The sequence below is a fragment of the Microcaecilia unicolor genome, chromosome 1 (assembly GCF_901765095.1).
Source record: "Microcaecilia unicolor chromosome 1, aMicUni1.1, whole genome shotgun sequence".
Classification (NCBI taxonomy): domain Eukaryota; kingdom Metazoa; phylum Chordata; class Amphibia; order Gymnophiona; family Siphonopidae; genus Microcaecilia; species Microcaecilia unicolor.
In genome coordinates this window covers 351,334-373,541 of record NC_044031.1, presented here as the reverse complement: position 1 = coordinate 373,541, position 22,208 = coordinate 351,334, and positions in this window count along the sequence as shown.

The window sequence follows — 22,208 nt, the reverse complement described above, 5'->3', positions numbered from 1 at the left end:
GGGAGGAGGGAGGGAGGGGCCCCTGGCACACACTCTGATTCTCATACATACACTCTCACAGACACACTCGCACCCAGTCACACTCTCTCTGTCACACACACACACTCTCGCACATTCACTCTCTCTCATACAGTCAATCTCACACATACTCTCTCAAACATACACACTCCGAGGAAAACCTTGCTAGCGCCCGTTTCATTTCTCAGAAACGGGCCTTTTTTACTAGTAATCTGAGAATTGGAGACTAGCTCAGAGGCAAGCAGGACACAGTCGGTGGGAGGAGGGTGCTAGTATAGAGCACATGCCTAGGTGCAGGCGGTCCTGAGCAGTGTTGGAGACAGACCCTCCAGGTGGCCACAGGGTTAACCCCAGGCGGGCGCTAGGTGTTTGGTGACAATAACACTTTGTTTTTATAGTCCGTAGTACCTCGCAGTTCTATGTGGGTTACATACAACGAGACTACCCTTCCGAAGGGACACCACCTTGTAGTGGTGGAGGGGCTTCTGTGTTTTAATGACTCAGAGGGCTATGCTGAAGGGCTACCCATATCAGACAAGCCTCTGAGGAGAAACCAGACAAAGAGTGTCCCAAACTGGGAGAGTGGTGAGATGGTGACCTGGAGTTCATATGCTCAACGGCCCAGCTGCCCTCTGAGGTTCTGCCTTCTTTATGTAAATTTCCTCTGCAATTGCATTTTCCTTAACTGAGAGGAAGGGAACAACCAGCGGTCAGCCGCTGATGGCCAGTGTTTTGTCCCCTGAGCAGCAAGTGCAGGACCGCTGTGCATCGAACTGCCCACAGATGATAGGGTTGGCGAGTCCTTTGATTAGCGCCGGCGAAGGAGCGTCGATGCTCTTGGACCTGGAAAAACAACTCCATCGCTCCCGAATTATTCAACCACCATGTCCAAAGGAGTGGAGGAGTGAGTTAGAGGCATATGCTGAAACGGAGGACGTTTACGGCAGAACCTGAATAGGCGGAACCACTCCTAAACACCTCAAGAAAAATCATCTTGGAGTTTTTGGCTTCCTTGGAGGTTACATTGAATACCATCTGGAAGGCGCTTCGGGACCTAACGGCGGTAGTAAAAAACTTTGTTTCAGGTATGATCTTATTGGAGAGTTGCATGGACAATTTGACTGAACTCTCTGAGAGTGAAAAAATTGATATGACAGATGAAGTTCTGTACAAGCAAGAAGTGGTTATGATCTTGAAAATGATAATGGACCAGAAACTTTGAATAATAAGGTGGATGTTATTGTGGATGATTAATGTCAAGATTATTGTTTTTCCCAGAGTTCCAGGTATGACTCCTAAAGTTTTCCTCAGAAATATTTCCTTAATTATTACTTCGAAAGGAGTGAAGCATGTGAAAACTGGGATTGCTTTAATCAGATTTGAATTAGAGACTTGAGTATATGTATCATTAAATAATTTCTGGTTTTTAAGAGAGAGAATGTAATCAGATGTGTTATTTCTAACTAAAACCTGGACAATAAGTATGTTCTCAATGAAATGAATTGACTATACGCCGTATTTGGTCTTGAGGAAGCCAACCAGATGATCAATGTGGAATAATATATTAGATGAGTAATATTTGGGGATAATCAGGTTAATACCATGTTTTCTTTTTTCTGTTTACTGTTTAATTGATCTCCTTGTCTTTATTCACTCTCCCTTTTTTTTTCCTTCACTTTGTGGTCTAAGAAAGAGAAAGATTGTATATAATCCATATAACTAGTTGGGATTGTTTTCTTCTTATACTGTATTAATGTGCAATCATCTCTTTATTACTGTTTGCAAGTGACCCTTGTGAAATGAAAAATTATAAATAAATGGTTAAAAAAAAGCAAAACCATACAACGAGACTAGACAAACCAGAAATTACAGCATAACATTATCATAATTTCCTTCCATAATTCTGAAACAAATCTGTTTTGAGCTTGATGCCTGAATAAGAGAGCAGCTTTTAAACTTTTTTTGTCTGCAACAAACTCATTTACCCACGACCTCTTCATCTCCCCCCTCTCTCCATCTGCTAGCCCTAACTGAAACCTGGCTTTCCCCTGACGACTCTGCCTCAGTCACTGCCCTAGGCCACGGAGGTCATCTCTTCTCCCACACTCCTCGCTCAGCTGGCCGTGGAGGTGGCATCGGATTCCTACTTTCACCTTCCTGCAAATTTCAACCTCTTCTCCTGCCTCAATCTCACTGCTTTTCCTCCTTTGAAGTCCACTCCATCCGCCTATTCACTCCTCTGCCTCTCCGAGTAGCTGCCATCTATCGACACCCCCCCCCCCCCCCCGATAAGTCTCTTTCCTCCTTTCTCACTGACTTTGACGCCTGGCTTTCATTCTTCCATGAGCCTTCATGTGCCAGAGCCAGTGGTGGGAGGCGGGACTGGAGGTTGGGAGGCAGGGATAGTGCTGGGCAGACTTATACGGTCTGTGCCAGAGCCGGTGGTGGGAGGCGGGGATAGTGCTGGGCAGACTTATACGGTCTGTGCCAGAGCCGGTGGTGGAAGACAGGGATAGTGCTGGGCAGACTTATACGGTCTGTGCCAGAGCCGGTGGTGGGAGACAGGGATAGTGCTGGGCAGACTTATACGGTCTGTGCCAGAGCCAGTGGTGGGAGGCGGGGATAGTGCTGGGCAGACTTATACGGTCTGTGCCCTGAAGAGCATAGGTACAAATCAAAGTAGGGTATACACAAAAAGTAGCACACATGAGTTGTCTTGTTGGGCAGACTGGATGGACCATGCAGGTCTTCTTCTGCCGTCATCTACTATGTTACTATGTTCATCTCCCTCCCTCATTCTTGGTGACTTCAACATTCATGCCGATGACCCCTCTGACTCTTATGCCTCTCAATTTCTCGCTTAAATATCCTCCTACAATCTTCAACTGTGCTCCACTACCTCCACTCACCAGAATGTCCACTGTCTTAATCTTGTCCTCTCATCCAACTTCTCGCCGTCTAGTTTCTGTGCCTCACCTCTTCCCCTCTCTGATCACCATCTTATAACTTTCACTCTTAAACACCCTCCTCCCCAGTCCCATCCGATTCTGACCAATACATTTATAAATTTTCAAGCTGTTGACCCTTCTACTCTGTCCTCCAATGTCTCAAATCTCTTCTCTGCCGCTATGTCATCCGAGTCTGTCAATGAGGCTGTCTCTTCCTACAATGCTATTCTCTCTTCTGCTCTGGACACCCTTGCGCCTCCTGTGTCCCGTCCTATCAGGCGTGCCAAACCCCAGCCGTGGCTGACCGCTGGCATCCGCTATTTATGTTCCTGTACCCGCGCTGCCAAACGCCTCTGGCTGAAATCCCGTACCCTTGCCGACTTCGTTCATTTCAAATTCATGCTGCCCTCCTTCCGATCTGCCCTTTCACTTGCCAAACAGGACTACTACATCCAGCTGACCAACTCTCTCGGCTCTAACCCTCACCTTCTCTTTGCCACGCTGAACTCCCTCCTCAAAGTGCCTTCGCCCCCTTCACTTTCTCCTCAGACTCTAACCGAGTGCTTTCATGACAAGGTTCAAAATATTAACCTTGAATTCTCAATCAAACCACCTCCACCCTCCCCTCCCCTAGTCCATTCCCCCAACCCTCCAACACCTCCTTCCTTTTCCTCCTTCTCTGATGTCACTGATGAGGAAACTTCACATCTTCTTTCCTCGTCCAAACGTACCACCTGCCCCTCTGATCCTATTCCCACTCACCTACTTAACACTATCTCCCCCTCCCTGTCATCCCTTTTATCCGTCATATCCTCAATTTTTTGCTTTCCACTGTGATTGTTCCTGATGCCTTCAAACATGCCGTAGTCACACCGCTCCTTAAAAAACCTTCACTGGACCCTATCTGCCCCTCTAGCTATTGGTCCATCTCCCTCCTCCCTTTCCTCTCCAAGATACTTGAACGTGCTGTTCACCGCCGCTGCCTCGACTTCCTTTCATCTCGAGCTATTCTTGACCCGCTCCAATCTGGCTTTCGCTCTCTTCACTCAATTGAAACGGCGCTTGCTAAAGTCTCCAATGACCTGTTACTGGCCAAATCCAAAGGTCTCTACTCTATTCTCATCCTCCTCAATCTATCTGCTGCTTTTGATACTGTTGATCACACCTTACTCCTTGATACATTATCCTCTCTTGGATTCCAGGGCCCTGTTCTTTCCTGGTTCTCTTCCTATCTCTCCGAACGTACTCTTAGCGTATACTCTGGTGGTTCCTCCTCCACATCTATCCCGCTAACAGTCGGTGTACCCCAAGGATCTGTCCTAGGACCTCTCCTCTTCTCCATCTATACTTCTTCCCTTGGTGCTCTGATCTCATCCCATGGCTTTCAATATCACCTTTACGCTGATGATACCCAGATCTACCTCTCCGCACCGGATATCTCAGCTGAAATCCAGACCAAAGTATCGGCCTGCCTATCTGACATCGCTGCCTGGATGTCTCGCCGCCACCTGAAACTAAACATGACCAAAACCGAGCTTCTCCTCTTTCCCCCTAAACCTGCCTCTTCTCTCCCCCCGTTCTCTATTTCGGTAGATAACACTCTCATCCTCCCTGTCCCGTCTGCGCGCAACCTTAGAGTCATCTTTGACTCCACTCTCTCCTTCTCTGCTCATATTCAGCAGATTGCCAAAACCTGTGGTTTCTTTCTCAATAATATTAACAAAATTCGCCCTTTCCTTTCCTTTCCGAGGACGCTACCAAAACCCTTACCCACACCCTTATCACCTCTCGCCTAGACTACTGCAACTTGTTTCTCGCTGGTCTCCCGCTCAGCCATCTCTCTCCCCTTCAATCTGTCCAAAACTCTGCTGCGCATCTTATATTCCGCCAGAGTCACTATACTCGCGTTAGCCCTCTCCTCAAGTTGCTTCACTGGCTCCGTATCCGCTTCCACATACAGTTCAAACCTCTCCTATTGACCTACAAGTGCATCCACTCCGTAGCTCCTCAGTACCTCTCCGCTCTCATCTCTCCCTACACTCCTCCCCGTGAACTCTATTCGCTGGGTAAATAACATAGTAACATAGTAGATGACGGCAGAAAAAGACCTGCACGGTCCATCCAGTCTGCCCAATAAGATAAACTCACATGTGCCATTTTTTGTGTATACCTTACCTTGATTTGTACCTGTCTTTTTCAGGGCACAGACCGTATAAGTCTGCCCAGCACTATCCCCGCCTCCCACCACCGGCTCTGGCACAGACCATATAAGTCTGCCCAGCACTAACCCCACCTCCCAACCACCAGCCCTGCCTCCTACCACCGGCTAAGCTTCTGGGGACCTCTTCCTTCTGAGCAGGATTCCTTTATGTTCATCCCATGCATGTTTGAATTCTGTTACCGTTTTCCTCTCCACCACCTTCCGCGGGAGGGCATTCCAAGCATCCACCACTCTCTCCGAGAAAAAATACTTCCTGACATTTTTCTTGAGTCTGCCCCCCTTCAATCTCATTTCATGTCCTCTCGTTCTACGTTTGCGGATTAATACCTTTCAAATAGTTGAACGTCTATATCATATCACCCGTTTCTCCTTTCCTCCAGGGTATACATGTTCAGGTCAACATGTCTCTCCTCATACGTCTTGTAACGCAAATCCCATACCATTCTCGTAGCTTTTCTTTGCACCGCTTCCGTTTTTTTAACATCCTTCGCAAGATATGGCCTCCAAAATTGAACACAATACTCCAGGTGGGGCCTCACCAACGTCTTATACAGGGGCATTAAAACCTTTTTTCTGCTGGTCACACCTCTCTCTATACAGCCTAGCAACCTTCTAGCTACGGCCACCGCCTTGTCACACTGTTTCGTTGCCTTCAGGTCCTCAGATACTATCACCCCAAGATCCCTCTCCCTGTCCGAACCTATCAGACTCTCCCCGCCTAACACATATGTCTCCCTTGGATTTCTACTCCCTAAGTGCATCACTTTGCATTTATTCACATTGAATTTTAATTGCCAAACGTTAGACCATTCTTCTAGCTTCCGCAGATCTTTTTTCATGTTTTCCACTCCCTGCAGGGTGTCCACTCTGTTGCAAATCTTAGTGTCATCCGCAAAAAGGCAAACTTTACCTTGTAACCCTTTGGCAATGTCACTCACAAATATATTGAACAGAATCGGCCCCAGCATCGATCCCTGAGGCACTCCACTACTCACCTTTCCCTCCTCCGAGTGAACTCCATTTACCACCACCCTCTGGCGTCTGCCCATCAACCAGTTTCTAATCCAGTTCACCATTTCGGGTCCTATCTTCAGCCTGTCTAGTTTATTCAAGAGCCTCCTTTGGGGAACCGTGTCAAAAGCTTTGCTGAAATCTAAGTAGATTACGTCCATAGCACGTCCTTGATTTAATTCTCCGGTCACCCAGTCAAAGAATTCAATGAGATTCGTTTGGCACGATTTCCCTTTGGTAAAACCATGTTGTTTCGGATTTTGCAACTTATTTGCTTCCAAGAAATTCACTCTCCTTTCCTTCAGCATCGCTTCCATTACTTTTCCAGCTTCTTCCCTATCACCACTTTTGTGACGAGGGACCACCTCCACCATTCTCAAATCCCACGGAACCTCTCCCATCTCCAAGGGGTGGATCCCGTCCGGTCCCACTGCTTTGTCTACCTTTAGATTTTTAAGTTGTTCATACACACTCTCTTCCGTGAACGGTGCTATATCCACTCCATTCTCACATGTACTTTTGCCAGTCAATTTCGGTCCTGCTCCAGGCTTTTCTTCTGTGAAAACAGAACAAAAGTATCTATTTAGCAAATTTGCTTTTTCTTCATCATTATCTACATAGTGGTTCGCTGTATCTTTTAGTCTCACAATTCCCTTTTTAGTCATTTTCCTTTCACTAATATACCTGAAGAAATTTTTGTCACCCCTCCTTACATTTCTAGCCACTTGTTCTTCCGCTTGCGCCTTCGCCAGACGTACCTCTCTCTTGGCTTCTTTCAGTTTCATCCGGTATTCCTCCCCGTGTTCCTCTTGAGTTTTTCTGTATTTCTGGAACGCCATCTCTTTAGCCTTTATTTTCTCAGCCACTTGCTTGGAGAACCATATCGGTTTCCTTTTTCTCTTGCTTTTATTTACTCTCCTTACATAAAGGTTTGTGGCCCTATTTATAGCTTCTTTCAGCTTGGACCACTGTCCTTCCACTTCTCATTCGTCCTCCCATCCCATCAGCTCCTTCCTCAGGTATTCCTCCATTTTACTGAAGTCAGCACGCTTGAAATCCAGGACTTTGATTTTTGAGTGGCCGCCCTCCACTTCAGCCGTCATATCAAACCAAACTGTTTGATGGTCACTGCCTCCCAGGTGGGCACCCACTTGGACATTTGACACCCTGTCCCCATTTGTGAGCACCAGATCCAGCGTTGCTCCCTCCCTCGTGGGTTCCGTCACCATTTGTTTATATCTCTTGTCGTCCCCCTTCTCCCCCACTGCTAACTCCAGGCTCTGTTCCTTCTATCTCGCTGCTCTCTATGCCTGGAATAGACTCCCTGAGCCGGTACGTCAGGCTCAGTCTCTGGCTGTCTTCAAATCTAGGCTTAAAGCCCACCTCTTTGCTACTGCTTTCGACTCCTAACCATGACTTTCTTACTCAGTACCCTCACTTATCATCCCCACCACTGCAATTTCCCCACCCCTAGCTGTCTGTTCGTCTGTCCAATTTAGATTGTAAGCTCTGTTGAGCAGGGACTGTCTCTTCATGCTCATTTGTACAGCGCTGCGTAAATCTAGTAGCGCTATAGAAATGTTTAGTAATAGTAGTAGTAAATTGGGGAAGGCTGACAGTCACTCAAAAGCATATGGTTCAGGACAAGGTATCTTTCAAAGATATCACCAAGAAAACAAAGGGGCAGACGATCTGCAAACTCCAAAGTGGAAACTGTACAAAGCAGATCGTAGATAAACCAAAGAGATATTTTATTAATATGATAAAGATAAAATATGCATACAATAGTCCGTATACATAAAATAGCCCGACACAGGCCGTGTTTCGCCCAACTGGGCTGCTTCAGGGGCTAAAAAGAATAATAAATAGATAATAAATAGCAAATCTAAATATCTAAATAAAAATCATATAATAATAATATAAAATGATATCATAGAAATTATATAAATTTACAAAGGACAACATTAAAATACAGTCAAATGCAAACTTGTACTATTGAGAGCCAAATAATAATGGAGCTATGGCATTAAAGTGTATAATATCAAAATCCCAAAGGCTCATGTATCTGTAACATACATATTCACATATATATTATAGAAGTCCAGAAACATGTCATACAGACATTTAGAGAAAACACATGGAAAATGCATAAAGATAATTATAATTATGAACACAGAAGTTTACTAGACACCAGACAGCCATCTTCAATAATATAATGCAAAAGACACCCACCTATAGAGTGGTTCTTCACTACCAAACCAGAAATATGCTTGGTAAAAGCAACTAAAAACATAAATAAAAAATAAAAAGAGAAATGTGGATCAACAATTAAAAAGAAAAAATATATGGAAAAATCATATGATAAAGAGATATTATGAAAAAAATATATACAGTGGGGGAAATAAGTATTTGATCCCTTGCTGATTTTGTAAGTTTGCCCACTGACAAAGACATGAGCAGCCCATAATTGAAGGGTAGGTTATTGGTAACAGTGAGAGATAGCACATCACAAATTAAATCCGGAAAATCACATTGTGGAAAGTATATGAATTTATTTGCATTCTGCAGAGGGAAATAAGTATTTGATCCCCCACCAACCAGTAAGAGATCTGGCCCCTACAGACCAGGTAGATGCTCCAAATCAACTCGTTACCTGCATGACAGACAGCTGTCGGCAATGGTCACCTGTATGAAAGACACCTGTCCACAGACTCAGTGAATCAGTCAGACTCTAACCTCTACAAAATGGCCAAGAGCAAGGAGCTGTCTAAGGATGTCAGGGACAAGATCATACACCTGCACAAGGCTGGAATGGGCTACAAAACCATCAGTAAGACGCTGGGCGAGAAGGAGACAACTGTTGGTGCCATAATAAGAAAATGGAAGAAGTACAAAATGACTGTCAATCGACAAAGATCTGGGGCTCCACGCAAAATCTCACCTCGTGGGGTATCCTTGATCATGAGGAAGGTTAGAAATCAGCCTACAACTACAAGGGGGGAACTTGTCAATGATCTCAAGGCAGCTGGGACCACTGTCACCACGAAAACCATTGGTAACACATTACGACATAACGGATTGCAATCCTGCAGTGCCCGCAAGGTCCCCCTGCTCCGGAAGGCACATGTGACGGCCCGTCTGAAGTTTGCCAGTGAACACCTGGATGATGCCGAGAGTGATTGGGAGAAGGTGCTGTGGTCAGATGAGACAAAAATTGAGCTCTTTGGCATGAACTCAACTCGCCGTGTTTGGAGGAAGAGAAATGCTGCCTATGACCCAAAGAACACCGTCCCCACTGTCAAGCATGGAGGTGGAAATGTTATGTTTTGGGGGTGTTTCTCTGCTAAGGGCACAGGACTACTTCACCGCATCAATGGGAGAATGGATGGGGCCATGTACCGTACAATTCTGAGTGACAACCTCCTTCCCTCCGCCAGGGCCTTAAAAATGGGTCGTGGCTGGGTCTTCCAGCACGACAATGACCCAAAACATACAGCCAAGGCAACAAAGGAGTGGCTCAGGAAGAAGCACATTAGGGTCATGGAGTGGCCTAGCCAGTCACCAGACCTTAATCCCATTGAAAACTTATGGAGGGAGCTGAAGCTGCGAGTTGCCAAGCGACAGCCCAGAACTCTTAATGATTTAGAGATGATCTGCAAAGAGGAGTGGACCAAAATTCCTCCTGACATGTGTGCAAACCTCATCATCAACTACAGAAGACGTCTGACCGCTGTGCTTGCCAACAAGGGTTTTGCCACCAAGTATTAGGTCTTGTTTGCCAGAGGGATTAAATACTTATTTCCCTCTGCAGAATGCAAATAAATTCATATACTTTCCACAATGTGATTTTCCGGATTTAATTTGTGATGTGCTATCTCTCACTGTTACCAATAACCTACCCTTCAATTATGGGCTGCTCATGTCTTTGTCAGTGGGCAAACTTACAAAATCAGCAAGGGATCAAATACTTATTTCCCCCACTGTATAGAGACTCACGTGTATGAACAATATCCTGAAAAAACGGCTCATCCAGAGACGCAAAAACAAATGGTTATGGACCTGCATAAAATTATATTATATATAAGTAAAACTTTAATATGATGAAGAAAACCTGGTAAAAACGAACCACAACTCCTTGAAGGGGACCACATGAAAGGCTATATAATTAAACGGCCATATCATTGGACATAGGTCTGCCTACTTAAATAGAAAGGAAGGAGGTATATCCCAAGCCGTAGTCCTCTATGGTAATATCACGGCGCCTCTTTATTAATTCGGGCTTAATATCGGAGAGTATGATTACTATGCTAAGTTAAAGGACAAACGTAGTTTTCGAAAGAAAAAGCCTATAATGATGCGGTAATCGTTAGAAAGACGCGGTGACGCGTTACTCTATTTTATTCGGGCTCAATATCGGGAGGTGTAAATTCCATACTATATTAGAGGGCGACATAGTGAAGCAGTAAAAAATAAAAAATAGATCAATTTGGCCCGAGACTTACCTGAAGTCATATGAGCAGCCTCTAATCTCCGAATGTGCCGAAAAAACTATGGCGAAAAACCGGAAGTTATTTAAAGGAAGATAGAGATCAAAGGTCAAAGGACCGTGTTTACCACAGAGATATATTTATTCCAGTGCAAATGATGAATAGTGATCATCAATGAATAAAAGTATTAAAATGTGCTTGTATTATAAAATCGTGCGAATGTTTACATATGAGCAGGCTCGAAAAATAGCCAATCGGGATGAGCGAAAAAAGCAAATAAACTCTAACAAACAAATCATTATATAGACAGAAAAAATCATATCGAAACTAAGATAGGTGTTCACCGACGTATCAAATGATGAAAACCTTATAGAGAAAGATAGATAATGAAAAGGGGAGGTAGACCACGGGGATAAAGGTCAAAGGTTGTCTAAGCTTAAACAGACACTCGCTCACTTGCGCATGTTCACTGCAACCAAAAGCAATATAATGAGTATAAAGATGGAGTAGCATCACTGTGTTGAATCAAGAGCTGGAAATAATAAATGAAGAATGATAGATGATGAGTGGAATTATAAAAAATGAATGAAAAATGAGAAATACTAGGGGCACTAAAAGAGGTGCCATAGTCAAAAATAAAAAGAATAAAAAATATATATATATTATATATTATTAAGATGGTCATAAAAATACAGAATAGTCCGTTTCACCATTTAAACCATGTGGATGGAGGGTATTTAATTCAAAGATAAATTCTTGTTCTTTCCGTAATAAGTAAATATCAGTTGGTCCACCTCTCCATTTGCTTTTATATACATAAATGGCACAGAACCTATAATCATCAAATTTATGACCTAATGATATTGAGTGTTGTACTAATGGTTTTTCTATTAGTTTTCGTTTAATTGCACTTCTGTGTTCAATAATTCTAGTATTTAGTTTCCTTTTTGTTTTTCCCACGCAAGCCAATTTGCAAGGACACATAGCAATATATATCACATTACTAGTTTGGCAATGTGAAAAATGTCGGAGATGAATGTCTCTATTTGCTGATGGTACATAAAGATTTTTGGTCTTAATGTTAACTTTGCAAACCGAACATTTACCACAAGGGAAATGGCCGGTTGGCAAATTGTTCAATGCAGTAGAAACATTAGGTAGTGCAGAGGGAACTAAAAGGTCCCTTAGATTACGTTCTCGTTTGTATGCAACTATTACTCTCTTTTGCTGAAATGGTTCTAAACCTTCCAACAAATGCCAATGTTTTTTAATAATATTGACTATGGAGCTAGACATACCGGTAAATGGCAATGTGCAGACTATCTTATTCTCATTTGTTCTCTGGATTGGATTGAGCAGTGTTTCTCTCGAATTATTGGATGCTTTATAGAATCCCTCTTTGATGCATTTTAAGGGGTACCCTTTTTCTTTAAACCGTCTGGACATATCCTGAGAACGAAGTGTATATGTTCTTTGTTCTGAACATAACCAATTTGAACGTGATCTCAGACTGATTAAGTTTGAGAAGTTTAGAAGAGACGATCAGGATTATAAATATCATAATGTATACCCATGGCATAGACAAAGGAATCAGAAGAATAGAAGTACTTATAGATATCCAACTAAACGGATGGATAACCCCCGTAGGACAATAAATCATAACACCCAATATAATAAGGTGATAGGAAGCAATATTCAGACAAGTCCACAAACCGTAAGAGAAAGAAAACAACCCAGAAGTGACCAAGATGATGTATTCGATCCATCAGCCTCCCTCTATACCACACCCCCGAGAATGAATGTTGATAAACAAGTATATCATTTAGGTCAACTCTGGAGGAAAAAATCTGCCATAGGCAACTCCACCTCTGAGTATCCACGAGGATACTCATATAGAGGTAGGGGTCGTGGTAGAGGCAGAGGAAGAGGTGGCATTTTTCAACAAAGATATGGACAGGAAAACATAAACGGGTATTGAATACAGTATACAACCTTTCAGATAGAAAACTAACGGATATAGAAAAGAACGTTTTGAGCAAGGGTCTGTCATTTATACCTACGCCAAAATATAATGCTTTTAAAACTAGAATAGAATTTTTAAAATTTATACGAAAACTGAAAATTATGGAATTCTTTTCAAAAAACCCATCAGATTATAATGACCAATCTATAGTTAAAAATAATAGCAAATGGCTCCCGCCTGCCAACACCCATCATCTAATACAAGCCTACGAAACTGTCGTACTTAAAGATATAGCAATTTTAGAGAAACAAGGTAAGAAAAGGACTTTCTATAATTTAACAAGGGAAGAAAGCACTGCTATTAAAATATTACAGAAAGACCATAGTATCATTATCAAACCGGCAGACAAAGATCCCACAATAAATATTCAAAATGAAATTTTCTCTTTGGTTGAAATAGGAAGAAAAGCACAGTATCTAACTGAAAAGGAAGCTAGTTTCCTAGTGGTAAGAGAACCCACTACACCAACTATATATATTCTCCCAAAGATACACAAGTCCCTGTCCAGACCCCCAGGTAGACCAATTATATCTGCCTGTGGCTCTTTACTAGAACCGTTATCAATTTTCACTGATAAATTTCTACGTCCTTTGGTTCATAAAATTCCTTCCTACACACGCGATTCGTCTGATATTATCAATACGTTGAATAAAATCACACCAAGTAAAGATATGTTACTGGTGACTTTTGACGTAGAGAGTCTGTACACCAATATCCCACAGAAAGAATCAATAGAGATTATTAAGGAAAAACTGTCAAATCAAAATGTAAGACCTAGGATACCGACACAACTCATTGTTGAACTTGCCACAATAGCACTTACAAAAATTTTTTTTGCGTTTGATGGTAAATATTACCAACAGATTAAAGGTACAGCGATGGGTGCTACATTCGCACCATCTATTGCTAATTTATATGTAGCCCAATTTGAGGAAAAATTTATTGCAAAGAACAGATATATAGATCATATATTGTAAAGAATATGGGGAAAACAGTAGGGAGCAGGAAGAAAAGGGGGGAAAACGATCCTACAAACCCCAAAAAGCCCCAGAGGAGTCTCTCCCTTACAGGCCGATTTTCCCCAAGAGAAAACTTAGAATCAGAAACTACAACTCCCAGCATCCACCTTGGGAAAAAGGGAGACAAACCAGGACGCATTCCCAGGAGTCGCCAGAAGGGGGCTGCCGGAGAAGGAGAAATACTAATTCTCCAACCTGGGGGGAAAGAGAGGTGGAACAGGTGGGAAAAGGAAGAGAAAAAGCCCGAAAAGGTTAATGAGGAAAATGAGGAGCAGCTGGGAGGAGGGTGGGGCGAAGAGAGTATGGACTGGGCTCCTGAGAAAGAGGGCAGAGAGAGAGGGCCTTGGGAGATGGAGCTGACCTCACAGGAGCAGGGCCTGGAGGAGCCCATGGACGTTTCAGCCCTGGCCCAGAGGAGGGCATAGAAGTAAGACGGGCGCTGGAAGAGAGAGAGACCGGGCCACAGAAAGAGGGGTCAAAGCGGGAGGAGGTCAGGTGAGAGAGAGAGACTGACCAAGAGGGTGGGACCCCAGGCTTTGAGTCCACGGATGGCTACATGAACTGTGGATTTAAAAGCCAAGTTATATTGAACTGTTTTGAGAGCTTGGCTACATGAACTGTGGATTTAAAAACCCAAGTTATATTGAACTGTTTTGAGAGCTGGGCTACATGAACTGTGGATTTAAAAGCCAAGTTATATTGAACTGTTTTGAGAGCTTGGCTACATGAACTGTGGATTTAAAAACCCAAGTTATATTGAACTGTTTTGAGAGCTGGGCTACATGAACTGTGGATTTAAAAGCCAAGTTATATTGAACTGTTTTGAGAGCTTGGCTACATGAACTGTGGATTTAAAAACCCAAGTTATATTGAACTGTTTTGAGAGCTGGGCTACATGAACTGTGGATTTAAAAGCCAAGTTATATTGAACTGTTTTGAGAGCTTGGCTACATGAACTGTGGATTTAAAAGCCAAGTTATATTGAACTGTTTTGAGAGCTGGGCTACATGAACTGTGGATTTAAAAGCCAAGTTATATTGAACTGTTTTGAGAGCTTGGCTACATGAACTGTGGATTTAAAAGCCAAGTTATATTGAACTGTTTTGAGAGCTGGGCTACATGAACTGTGGATTTAAAAACCCAAGTTATATTGAACTGTTTTGAGAGCTTGGCTACATGAACTGTGGATTTAAAAGCCAAGTTATATTGAACTGTTTTGAGAGCTTGGCTACATGAACTGTGGATTTAAAAACCCAAGTTATATTGAACTGTTTTGAGAGCTGGGCTACATGAACTGTGGATTTAAAAACCCAAGTTATATTGAACTGTTTTGAGAGCTGGGCTACATGAACTGTGGATTTAAAAACCCAAGTTATATTGAACTGTTTTGAGAGCTGGGCTACATGAACTGTGGATTTAAAAACCCAAGTTATATTGAACTGTTTTGGAGAGCTTGGCTACATGAACTGTGGATTCAAAAGCCAAGTTATATTGAACTGTTTTGAGAGCTGGGCTACATGAACTGTGGATTTAAAAACCCAAGTTATATTGAACTGTTTTGGAGAGCTTGGCTACATGAACTGTGGATTCAAAAGCCAAGTTATATTGAACTGTTTTGAGAGCTGGCTACAGGAACTATGGATTTAAAAGCCAAGTTATATGGAGCTGTTTTGGGACAGCCGTACTAGCCGGAACTGAGCTTTGGGAAAACAGGCTGCAAGGGACAGGGTTCTGATAAGCCTGACCGTACTGAATAGGGTTTCTGGCCTTGTTCGCTGCTCCTCTCCAAGACAAATGGGGAAGAGGGGAATCAGCGGCTGAAGCCTGGGCTGTGTTCTACCAAGCTGAATGAAAGGAAAATAAAAGGGAAAAGTTATTGTGTGATCCTGTGATTGTTTTGTTTTTTTGTTGGAGAAGAACTGTATGATAGAGGGTGCTGAGAAGGGCGGATAATCTCCCAGAGGCTGAGAGACGCCCCGCCCCGCCCCTTTACAATATACATTTGGAAGAGATATATTGATGATATTTTTATGATATGGAAGGGCACAGAAGAGGAGCTTAAAGATTTTTACAATTGGTTAAATACTCTGGATACCAATTTAAAATTCCAAATGCATTTTGATGGAAGAAAAATCCCTTTCCTGGACATTAATATAAACATAATGGAAAATAAGTTCATTACTGACATCTACCGCAAACCCACGGATGTGAATAAATTTTTGCACTATGAAAGTTGCCATAGTAGAAGTTTGAAAGCAAATTTACCATATAGCCAATTTTTACGTCTAAGACGGTTATGTTCAGAACAAAGAACATATACACTTTGTTCTCAGGATATGTCCAGACGGTTTAAAGAAAAAGGGTACCCCTTAAAATGCATCAAAGAGGGATTCTATAAAGCATCCAATAATTCGAGAGAAACACTGCTCAATCCAATCCAGAGAACAAATGAGAATAAGATAGTCTGCACATTGCCATTTACCGGTATGTCTAGCTCCATAGTCAATATTATTAAAAAACATTGGCATTTGTTGGAAGGTTTAGAACCATTTCAGCAAAAGAGAGTAATAGTTGCATACAAACGAGAACGTAATCTAAGGGACCTTTTAGTTCCCTCTGCACTACCTAATGTTTCTACTGCATTGAACAATTTGCCAACCGGCCATTTCCCTTGTGGTAAATGTTCGGTTTGCAAAGTTAACATTAAGACCAAAAATCTTTATGTACCATCAGCAAATAGAGACATTCATCTCCGACATTTTTCACATTGCCAAACTAGTAATGTGATATATATTGCTATGTGTCCTTGCAAATTGGCTTGCGTGGGAAAAACAAAAAGGAAACTAAATACTAGAATTATTGAACACAGAAGTGCAATTAAACGAAAACTAATAGAAAAACCATTAGTACAACACTCAATATCATTAGGTCATAAATTTGATGATTATAGGTTCTGTGCCATTTATGTATATAAAAGCAAATGGAGAGGTGGACCAACTGATATTTACTTATTACGGAAAGAACAAGAATTTATCTTTGAATTAAATACCCTCCATCCACATGGTTTAAATGGTGAAACGGACTATTCTGTATTTTTATGACCATCTTAATAATATATAATATATATATATTTTTTATTCTTTTTATTTTTGACTATGGCACCTCTTTTAGTGCCCCTAGTATTTCTCATTTTTCATTCATTTTTTATAATTCCACTCATCATCTATCATTCTTCATTTATTATTTCCAGCTCTTGATTCAACACAGTGATGCTACTCCATCTTTATACTCATTATATTGCTTTTGGTTGCAGTGAACATGCGCAAGTGAGCGAGTGTCTGTTTAAGCTTAGACAACCTTTGACCTTTATCCCCGTGGTCTACCTCCCCTTTTCATTATCTATCTTTCTCTATAAGGTTTTCATCATTTGATACGTCGGTGAACACCTATCTTAGTTTCGATATGATTTTTTCTGTCTATATAATGATTTGTTTGTTAGAGTTTATTTGCTTTTTTCGCTCATCCCGATTGGCTATTTTTCGAGCCTGCTCATATGTAAACATTCGCACGATTTTATAATACAAGCACATTTTAATACTTTTATTCATTGATGATCACTATTCATCATTTGCACTGGAATAAATATATCTCTGTGGTAAACACGGTCCTTTGACCTTTGATCTCTATCTTCCTTTAAATAACTTCCGGTTTTTCGCCATAGTTTTTTCGGCACATTCGGAGATTAGAGGCTGCTCATATGACTTCAGGTAAGTCTCGGGCCAAATTGATCTATTTTTTATTTTTTACTGCTTCACTATGTCGCCCTCTAATATAGTATGGAATTTACACCTCCCGATATTGAGCCCGAATAAAATAGAGTAACGCGTCACCGCGTCTTTCTAACGATTACCGCATCATTATAGGCTTTTTCTTTCGAAAACTACGTTTGTCCTTTAACTTAGCATAGTAATCATACTCTCCGATATTAAGCCCGAATTAATAAAGAGGCGCCGTGATATTACCATAGAGGACTACGGCTTGGGATATACCTCCTTCCTTTCTATTTAAGTAGGCAGACCTATGTCCAATGATATGGCCGTTTAATTATATAGCCTTTCATGTGGTCCCCTTCAAGGAGTTGTGGTTCGTTTTTACCAGGTTTTCTTCATCATATTAAAGTTTTACTTATATATAATATAATTTTATGCAGGTCCATAACCATTTGTTTTTGCGTCTCTGGATGAGCCGTTTTTTCAGGATATTGTTCATACACGTGAGTCTCTATATATATTTTTTTCATAATATCTCTTTATCATATGATTTTTCCATATATTTTTTCTTTTTAATTGTTGATCCACATTTCTCTTTTTATTTTTTATTTATGTTTTTAGTTGCTTTTACCAAGCATATTTCTGGTTTGGTAGTGAAGAACCACTCTATAGGTGGGTGTCTTTTGCATTATATTATTGAAGATGGCTGTCTGGTGTCTAGTAAACTTCTGTGTTCATAATTATAATTATCTTTATGCATTTTCCATGTGTTTTCTCTAAATGTCTGTATGACATGTTTCTGGACTTCTATAATATATATGTGAATATGTATGTTACAGATACATGAGCCTTTGGGATTTTGATATTATACACTTTAATGCCATAGCTCCATTATTATTTGGCTCTCAATAGTACAAGTTTGCATTTGACTGTATTTTAATGTTGTCCTTTGTAAATTTATATAATTTCTATGATATCATTTTATATTATTATTATATGATTTTTATTTAGATATTTAGATTTGCTATTTATTATCTATTTATTATTCTTTTTAGCCCCTGAAGCAGCCCAGTTGGGCGAAACACGGCCTGTGTCGGGCTATTTTATGTATACGGACTATTGTATGCATATTTTATCTTTATCATATTAATAAAATATCTCTTTGGTTTATCTACGATCTGCTTTGTAAAGATATCACCAAAACAGGGAAGATAGGGTATCCTGATAGTGAGGTTGCAAAAGAGACCATAGTAGATCAGGAGGGGCATAATGGAAAGATCGTCCAAGTACGAATTAGGACGTTCTTACGAAAACGTCCAAAAATAGACATGTATAATGGGAAAATAGTGTGGGCGTTTTTCGATAATCGATTATCCCTGTAAGAAAACAATCAAATGACGAGCGCATAAGCGTGACTAAATTGGGCGCCCTAACACGGTCGATTATTGCAGGTGCAAACGACCAAATCACGTGGTGTGTAAAATAATGTACATAGGTGTATCGCAAGTACAGTACATGTTGTTCAGGCCATCCAGGTACGGGAAAATATGAGGAACGCGTATATGTGTCAACTACAGACATATCATGCTGCTCCACCCATACTTTCATCATATGTGCCCATCTGAATGTCCGGATCTGCATGCACTGTACACCTACTGAACATGCAGCTATATGCATATTGTGTATATGTGAAAAGGGTCGGGTGGGGTGCGTCAAACTCATCTATATAAGGCACGTTCCACACACGTGCAGGCATGTGCACGTCAAAGACGTCTATGCTTACGAGGGCATCCACGTGCTGATAGGGGCCATATATGGAATGGTCATCCATATATGGAGCTGTGCATGAAACGACGTCCCTCACGCAAGGTCGTCTATATAAGGCACTTCTTTTCCAACACGTGGAAAAATGGCACAACGCAGAGAACCAAATTTTGGACAGGAGGAGAGCCTGCTGCTCGTCCGGCTGTGCCTAAGGCACCGCCATCGCCTGTTTGTGCAGCACCACCACCTGCCCCCCAGGCTGCAGGCCATGCGAGCCTGGTCCCGCATCCGGGACAGGCTAGAAAGGTAAGGTTATGGCCCAACCCCCCTCCCCTCCTGTACCTACACATATAACAGCTCCGTCATCAATGTTACCAGCAGTAACTGGAGTGTCCATGCAAGGATCATGAGTAATATAGGAACATGCACAATCACTAATAATTTGTATGTTATTGAAACGACCACCATTCCCACATCCCTACAAGAATGTATTTCGTTAGGTTAGGTATGTGACTATTCTATTAGTGTTATGTGACAATTTCGTTAGTTATGTGAAGGCCACATTTTCCAACCCCTCTTTGCAGCCAGTGGGTTACAACGCATCCGAATAGTGGAAGCATGAGACCAATGAAACCTATACCATACTTTATAACATGGTCATGATAACACATATAAAGTAGTTTAACAAGCATACATTATAATGTATACAAACGGTACTGTCTGGCATGCCCACCTCTCTGGCATCATCTGCATAGGAACCAACTCGGTGGCTGCTGTGGGTGCTTGACCACCCCACCCCCAATATCAAATATGTATGGAGGGAGGGGTCATCTCCACTGGGGGTTCCACCCCCCAAAATGTTAAAAAGGTGGCTCCTATGATTCACTACCAATGGAGGTGGCCCCCCCCCCCCCCAACACTGTAGACCCTCTCTCTCTGGTATGTGAATAGCAAATGAATGTGTGCAGAGGACAAAAAGGACCAACCCCCCTGACCCCTGCTCTACAAACTTATATCTTACAGACGCTTTGGAGTCCACCGGGACCTGGAGTCCCTCAGGAGGCGGTTCCGCCGTGTGAGGCGGGAGAGGCCCGACCTCATCCGGGCGGTGCGAAGGCACCTCAGGGCTCGCCGTAAGTATTCAAAAACAGGACACCTGTACAGATTACTACATACATTTCATGAATAATGCAAATGTGTTGTACAATATCAATTCCCATGTGCCTAATAGCCACCTAGTAAGTAATAACATATCTGTCCCAGATCAAGGATGCAGGTTGCAGGGGTTCTCCGATGAGCATGCCTGCAACGTCCGACCATCCCCCCGAGATGAATGAGATGATATGCCACACTTTACTATTCCCCTTACTGTGGTGGCTGATTAGTGTGTCCTGGTACAGCTGCCTGAGGCCCTACTTTTACTGCATGTTATGGCCTAACTCACATAAAAGAATTGTGCTCAACACCCTTCCCACTGCCCCCCCCCAATAACTCCTACAACAACTGCCCATCAACCCCTCGTTGCATCTCACAATGCAAACATGCTGGTCAGCAATGAATTTGGTATGGCAACATGTCCTGCATGGTGTGTGTCAGAGGAGGGTCCAGGGTTCTGTGTCATGTCATCTGATGCAGCTCATTCCCCATGGGCATAGGCTACGCCTTACCACACCCTGCCCCATCCCCTGCCTCACGCCACCCAGCTACTGCACTATGCAAGCCATGTTGTATGCACTGATCTCAATCACACTCCTTTTACATACACAGGGCTCCACCAGCAGGAAGCCGAGCGAGAAGATGAGGAGGGCCACCACCTCCAGGAGGAGGAGCAGGAGGAGGAGGAGGAACAGCAAGAGGAGGGGCACCTGGATGAGGAGGAGGAGGAGCAGCCAGGCCAGGAGGCGGGCCACCAGGAGGAGGAGGAGGAGGACTCGGAGGAGGGGGTCCTCATCATTGATGAGGATGAGGACATACATCAGGACCCCTCCCCACCTGCACCTCCATATGAGGCATCTCCCTCCCCTCAGCCATCTCCATCCTCTGAGGCACCTCCATCGCCTCAGCCAGCGCCATCGCCTGGCCCACCTCCATCTCCTGTGCCATCTTCAATGTCCCCTGGCCCACCTCCAGCCCTTGGCCCTGCAACAGTGGTGCGGCTCCTGCAGCAGCTGGTAGATGGCCAGCAGCAGCTTGTAGTTGGCCAGCACCAGCTGCTGCAGGAGGTGAGAGCCCTACGGCAGGGCAATGAGCAGCTCCAGGGCCAACTAAGGGTACTGCTGGGCCTGCTCATTGCCCTGCTACAGAGGGCCTTGCTCAGAGGGCGTGGCCGCCCTTAATTTAAATAGGGGGGGGGCCTGTTGGGGGTGTGGGGAGTGGGTGGGGGAGGGAATTGTTGGGGTTGTGTGTGTGGGGGGAGGGAAATGGGGGGGGAGGGAATTGTTGGGGGTTCTGTGGGGGGGGGAGGGAAATGTTGGGGGTTCTGTGGGGGGGGGAGAGAATTGTTGGGGTTGTGTGGGGAGTTGTGGGGGGGAGGAGGACATTGTTGGGGGTTATTTTGTAGGGGTGGGGGGGAAATAAATGTTTATCTTACACTATAACTATCAGGGTGTATGTGTGTGTTTGTCTCCCTTGTGCATTACATATCACCAAATGGTGCTGTTGAGTTGAGAGGAAGGAGGCAGCAATATGCATAGCATTCAATGTGCTGTGTGAATGAGAAGGTGATGTATGTCTGAGAATGTTGGCCATACAGAACGCCACCTGTTCATTCCAACCTGCATGGCCATATGTGCAGGGGGGTTGGGCCGGGGAGGCTGGATGGATATTTGTGTTCATGAATAAAAATGGCCAGCCAGCATCTCTCTCTCCCTCCCTCCCTCCCCTCCACCATACTGACCCACAATACAGAGTGCCATCAATAAGAGATTAATAGTGTACCACGTGTGAT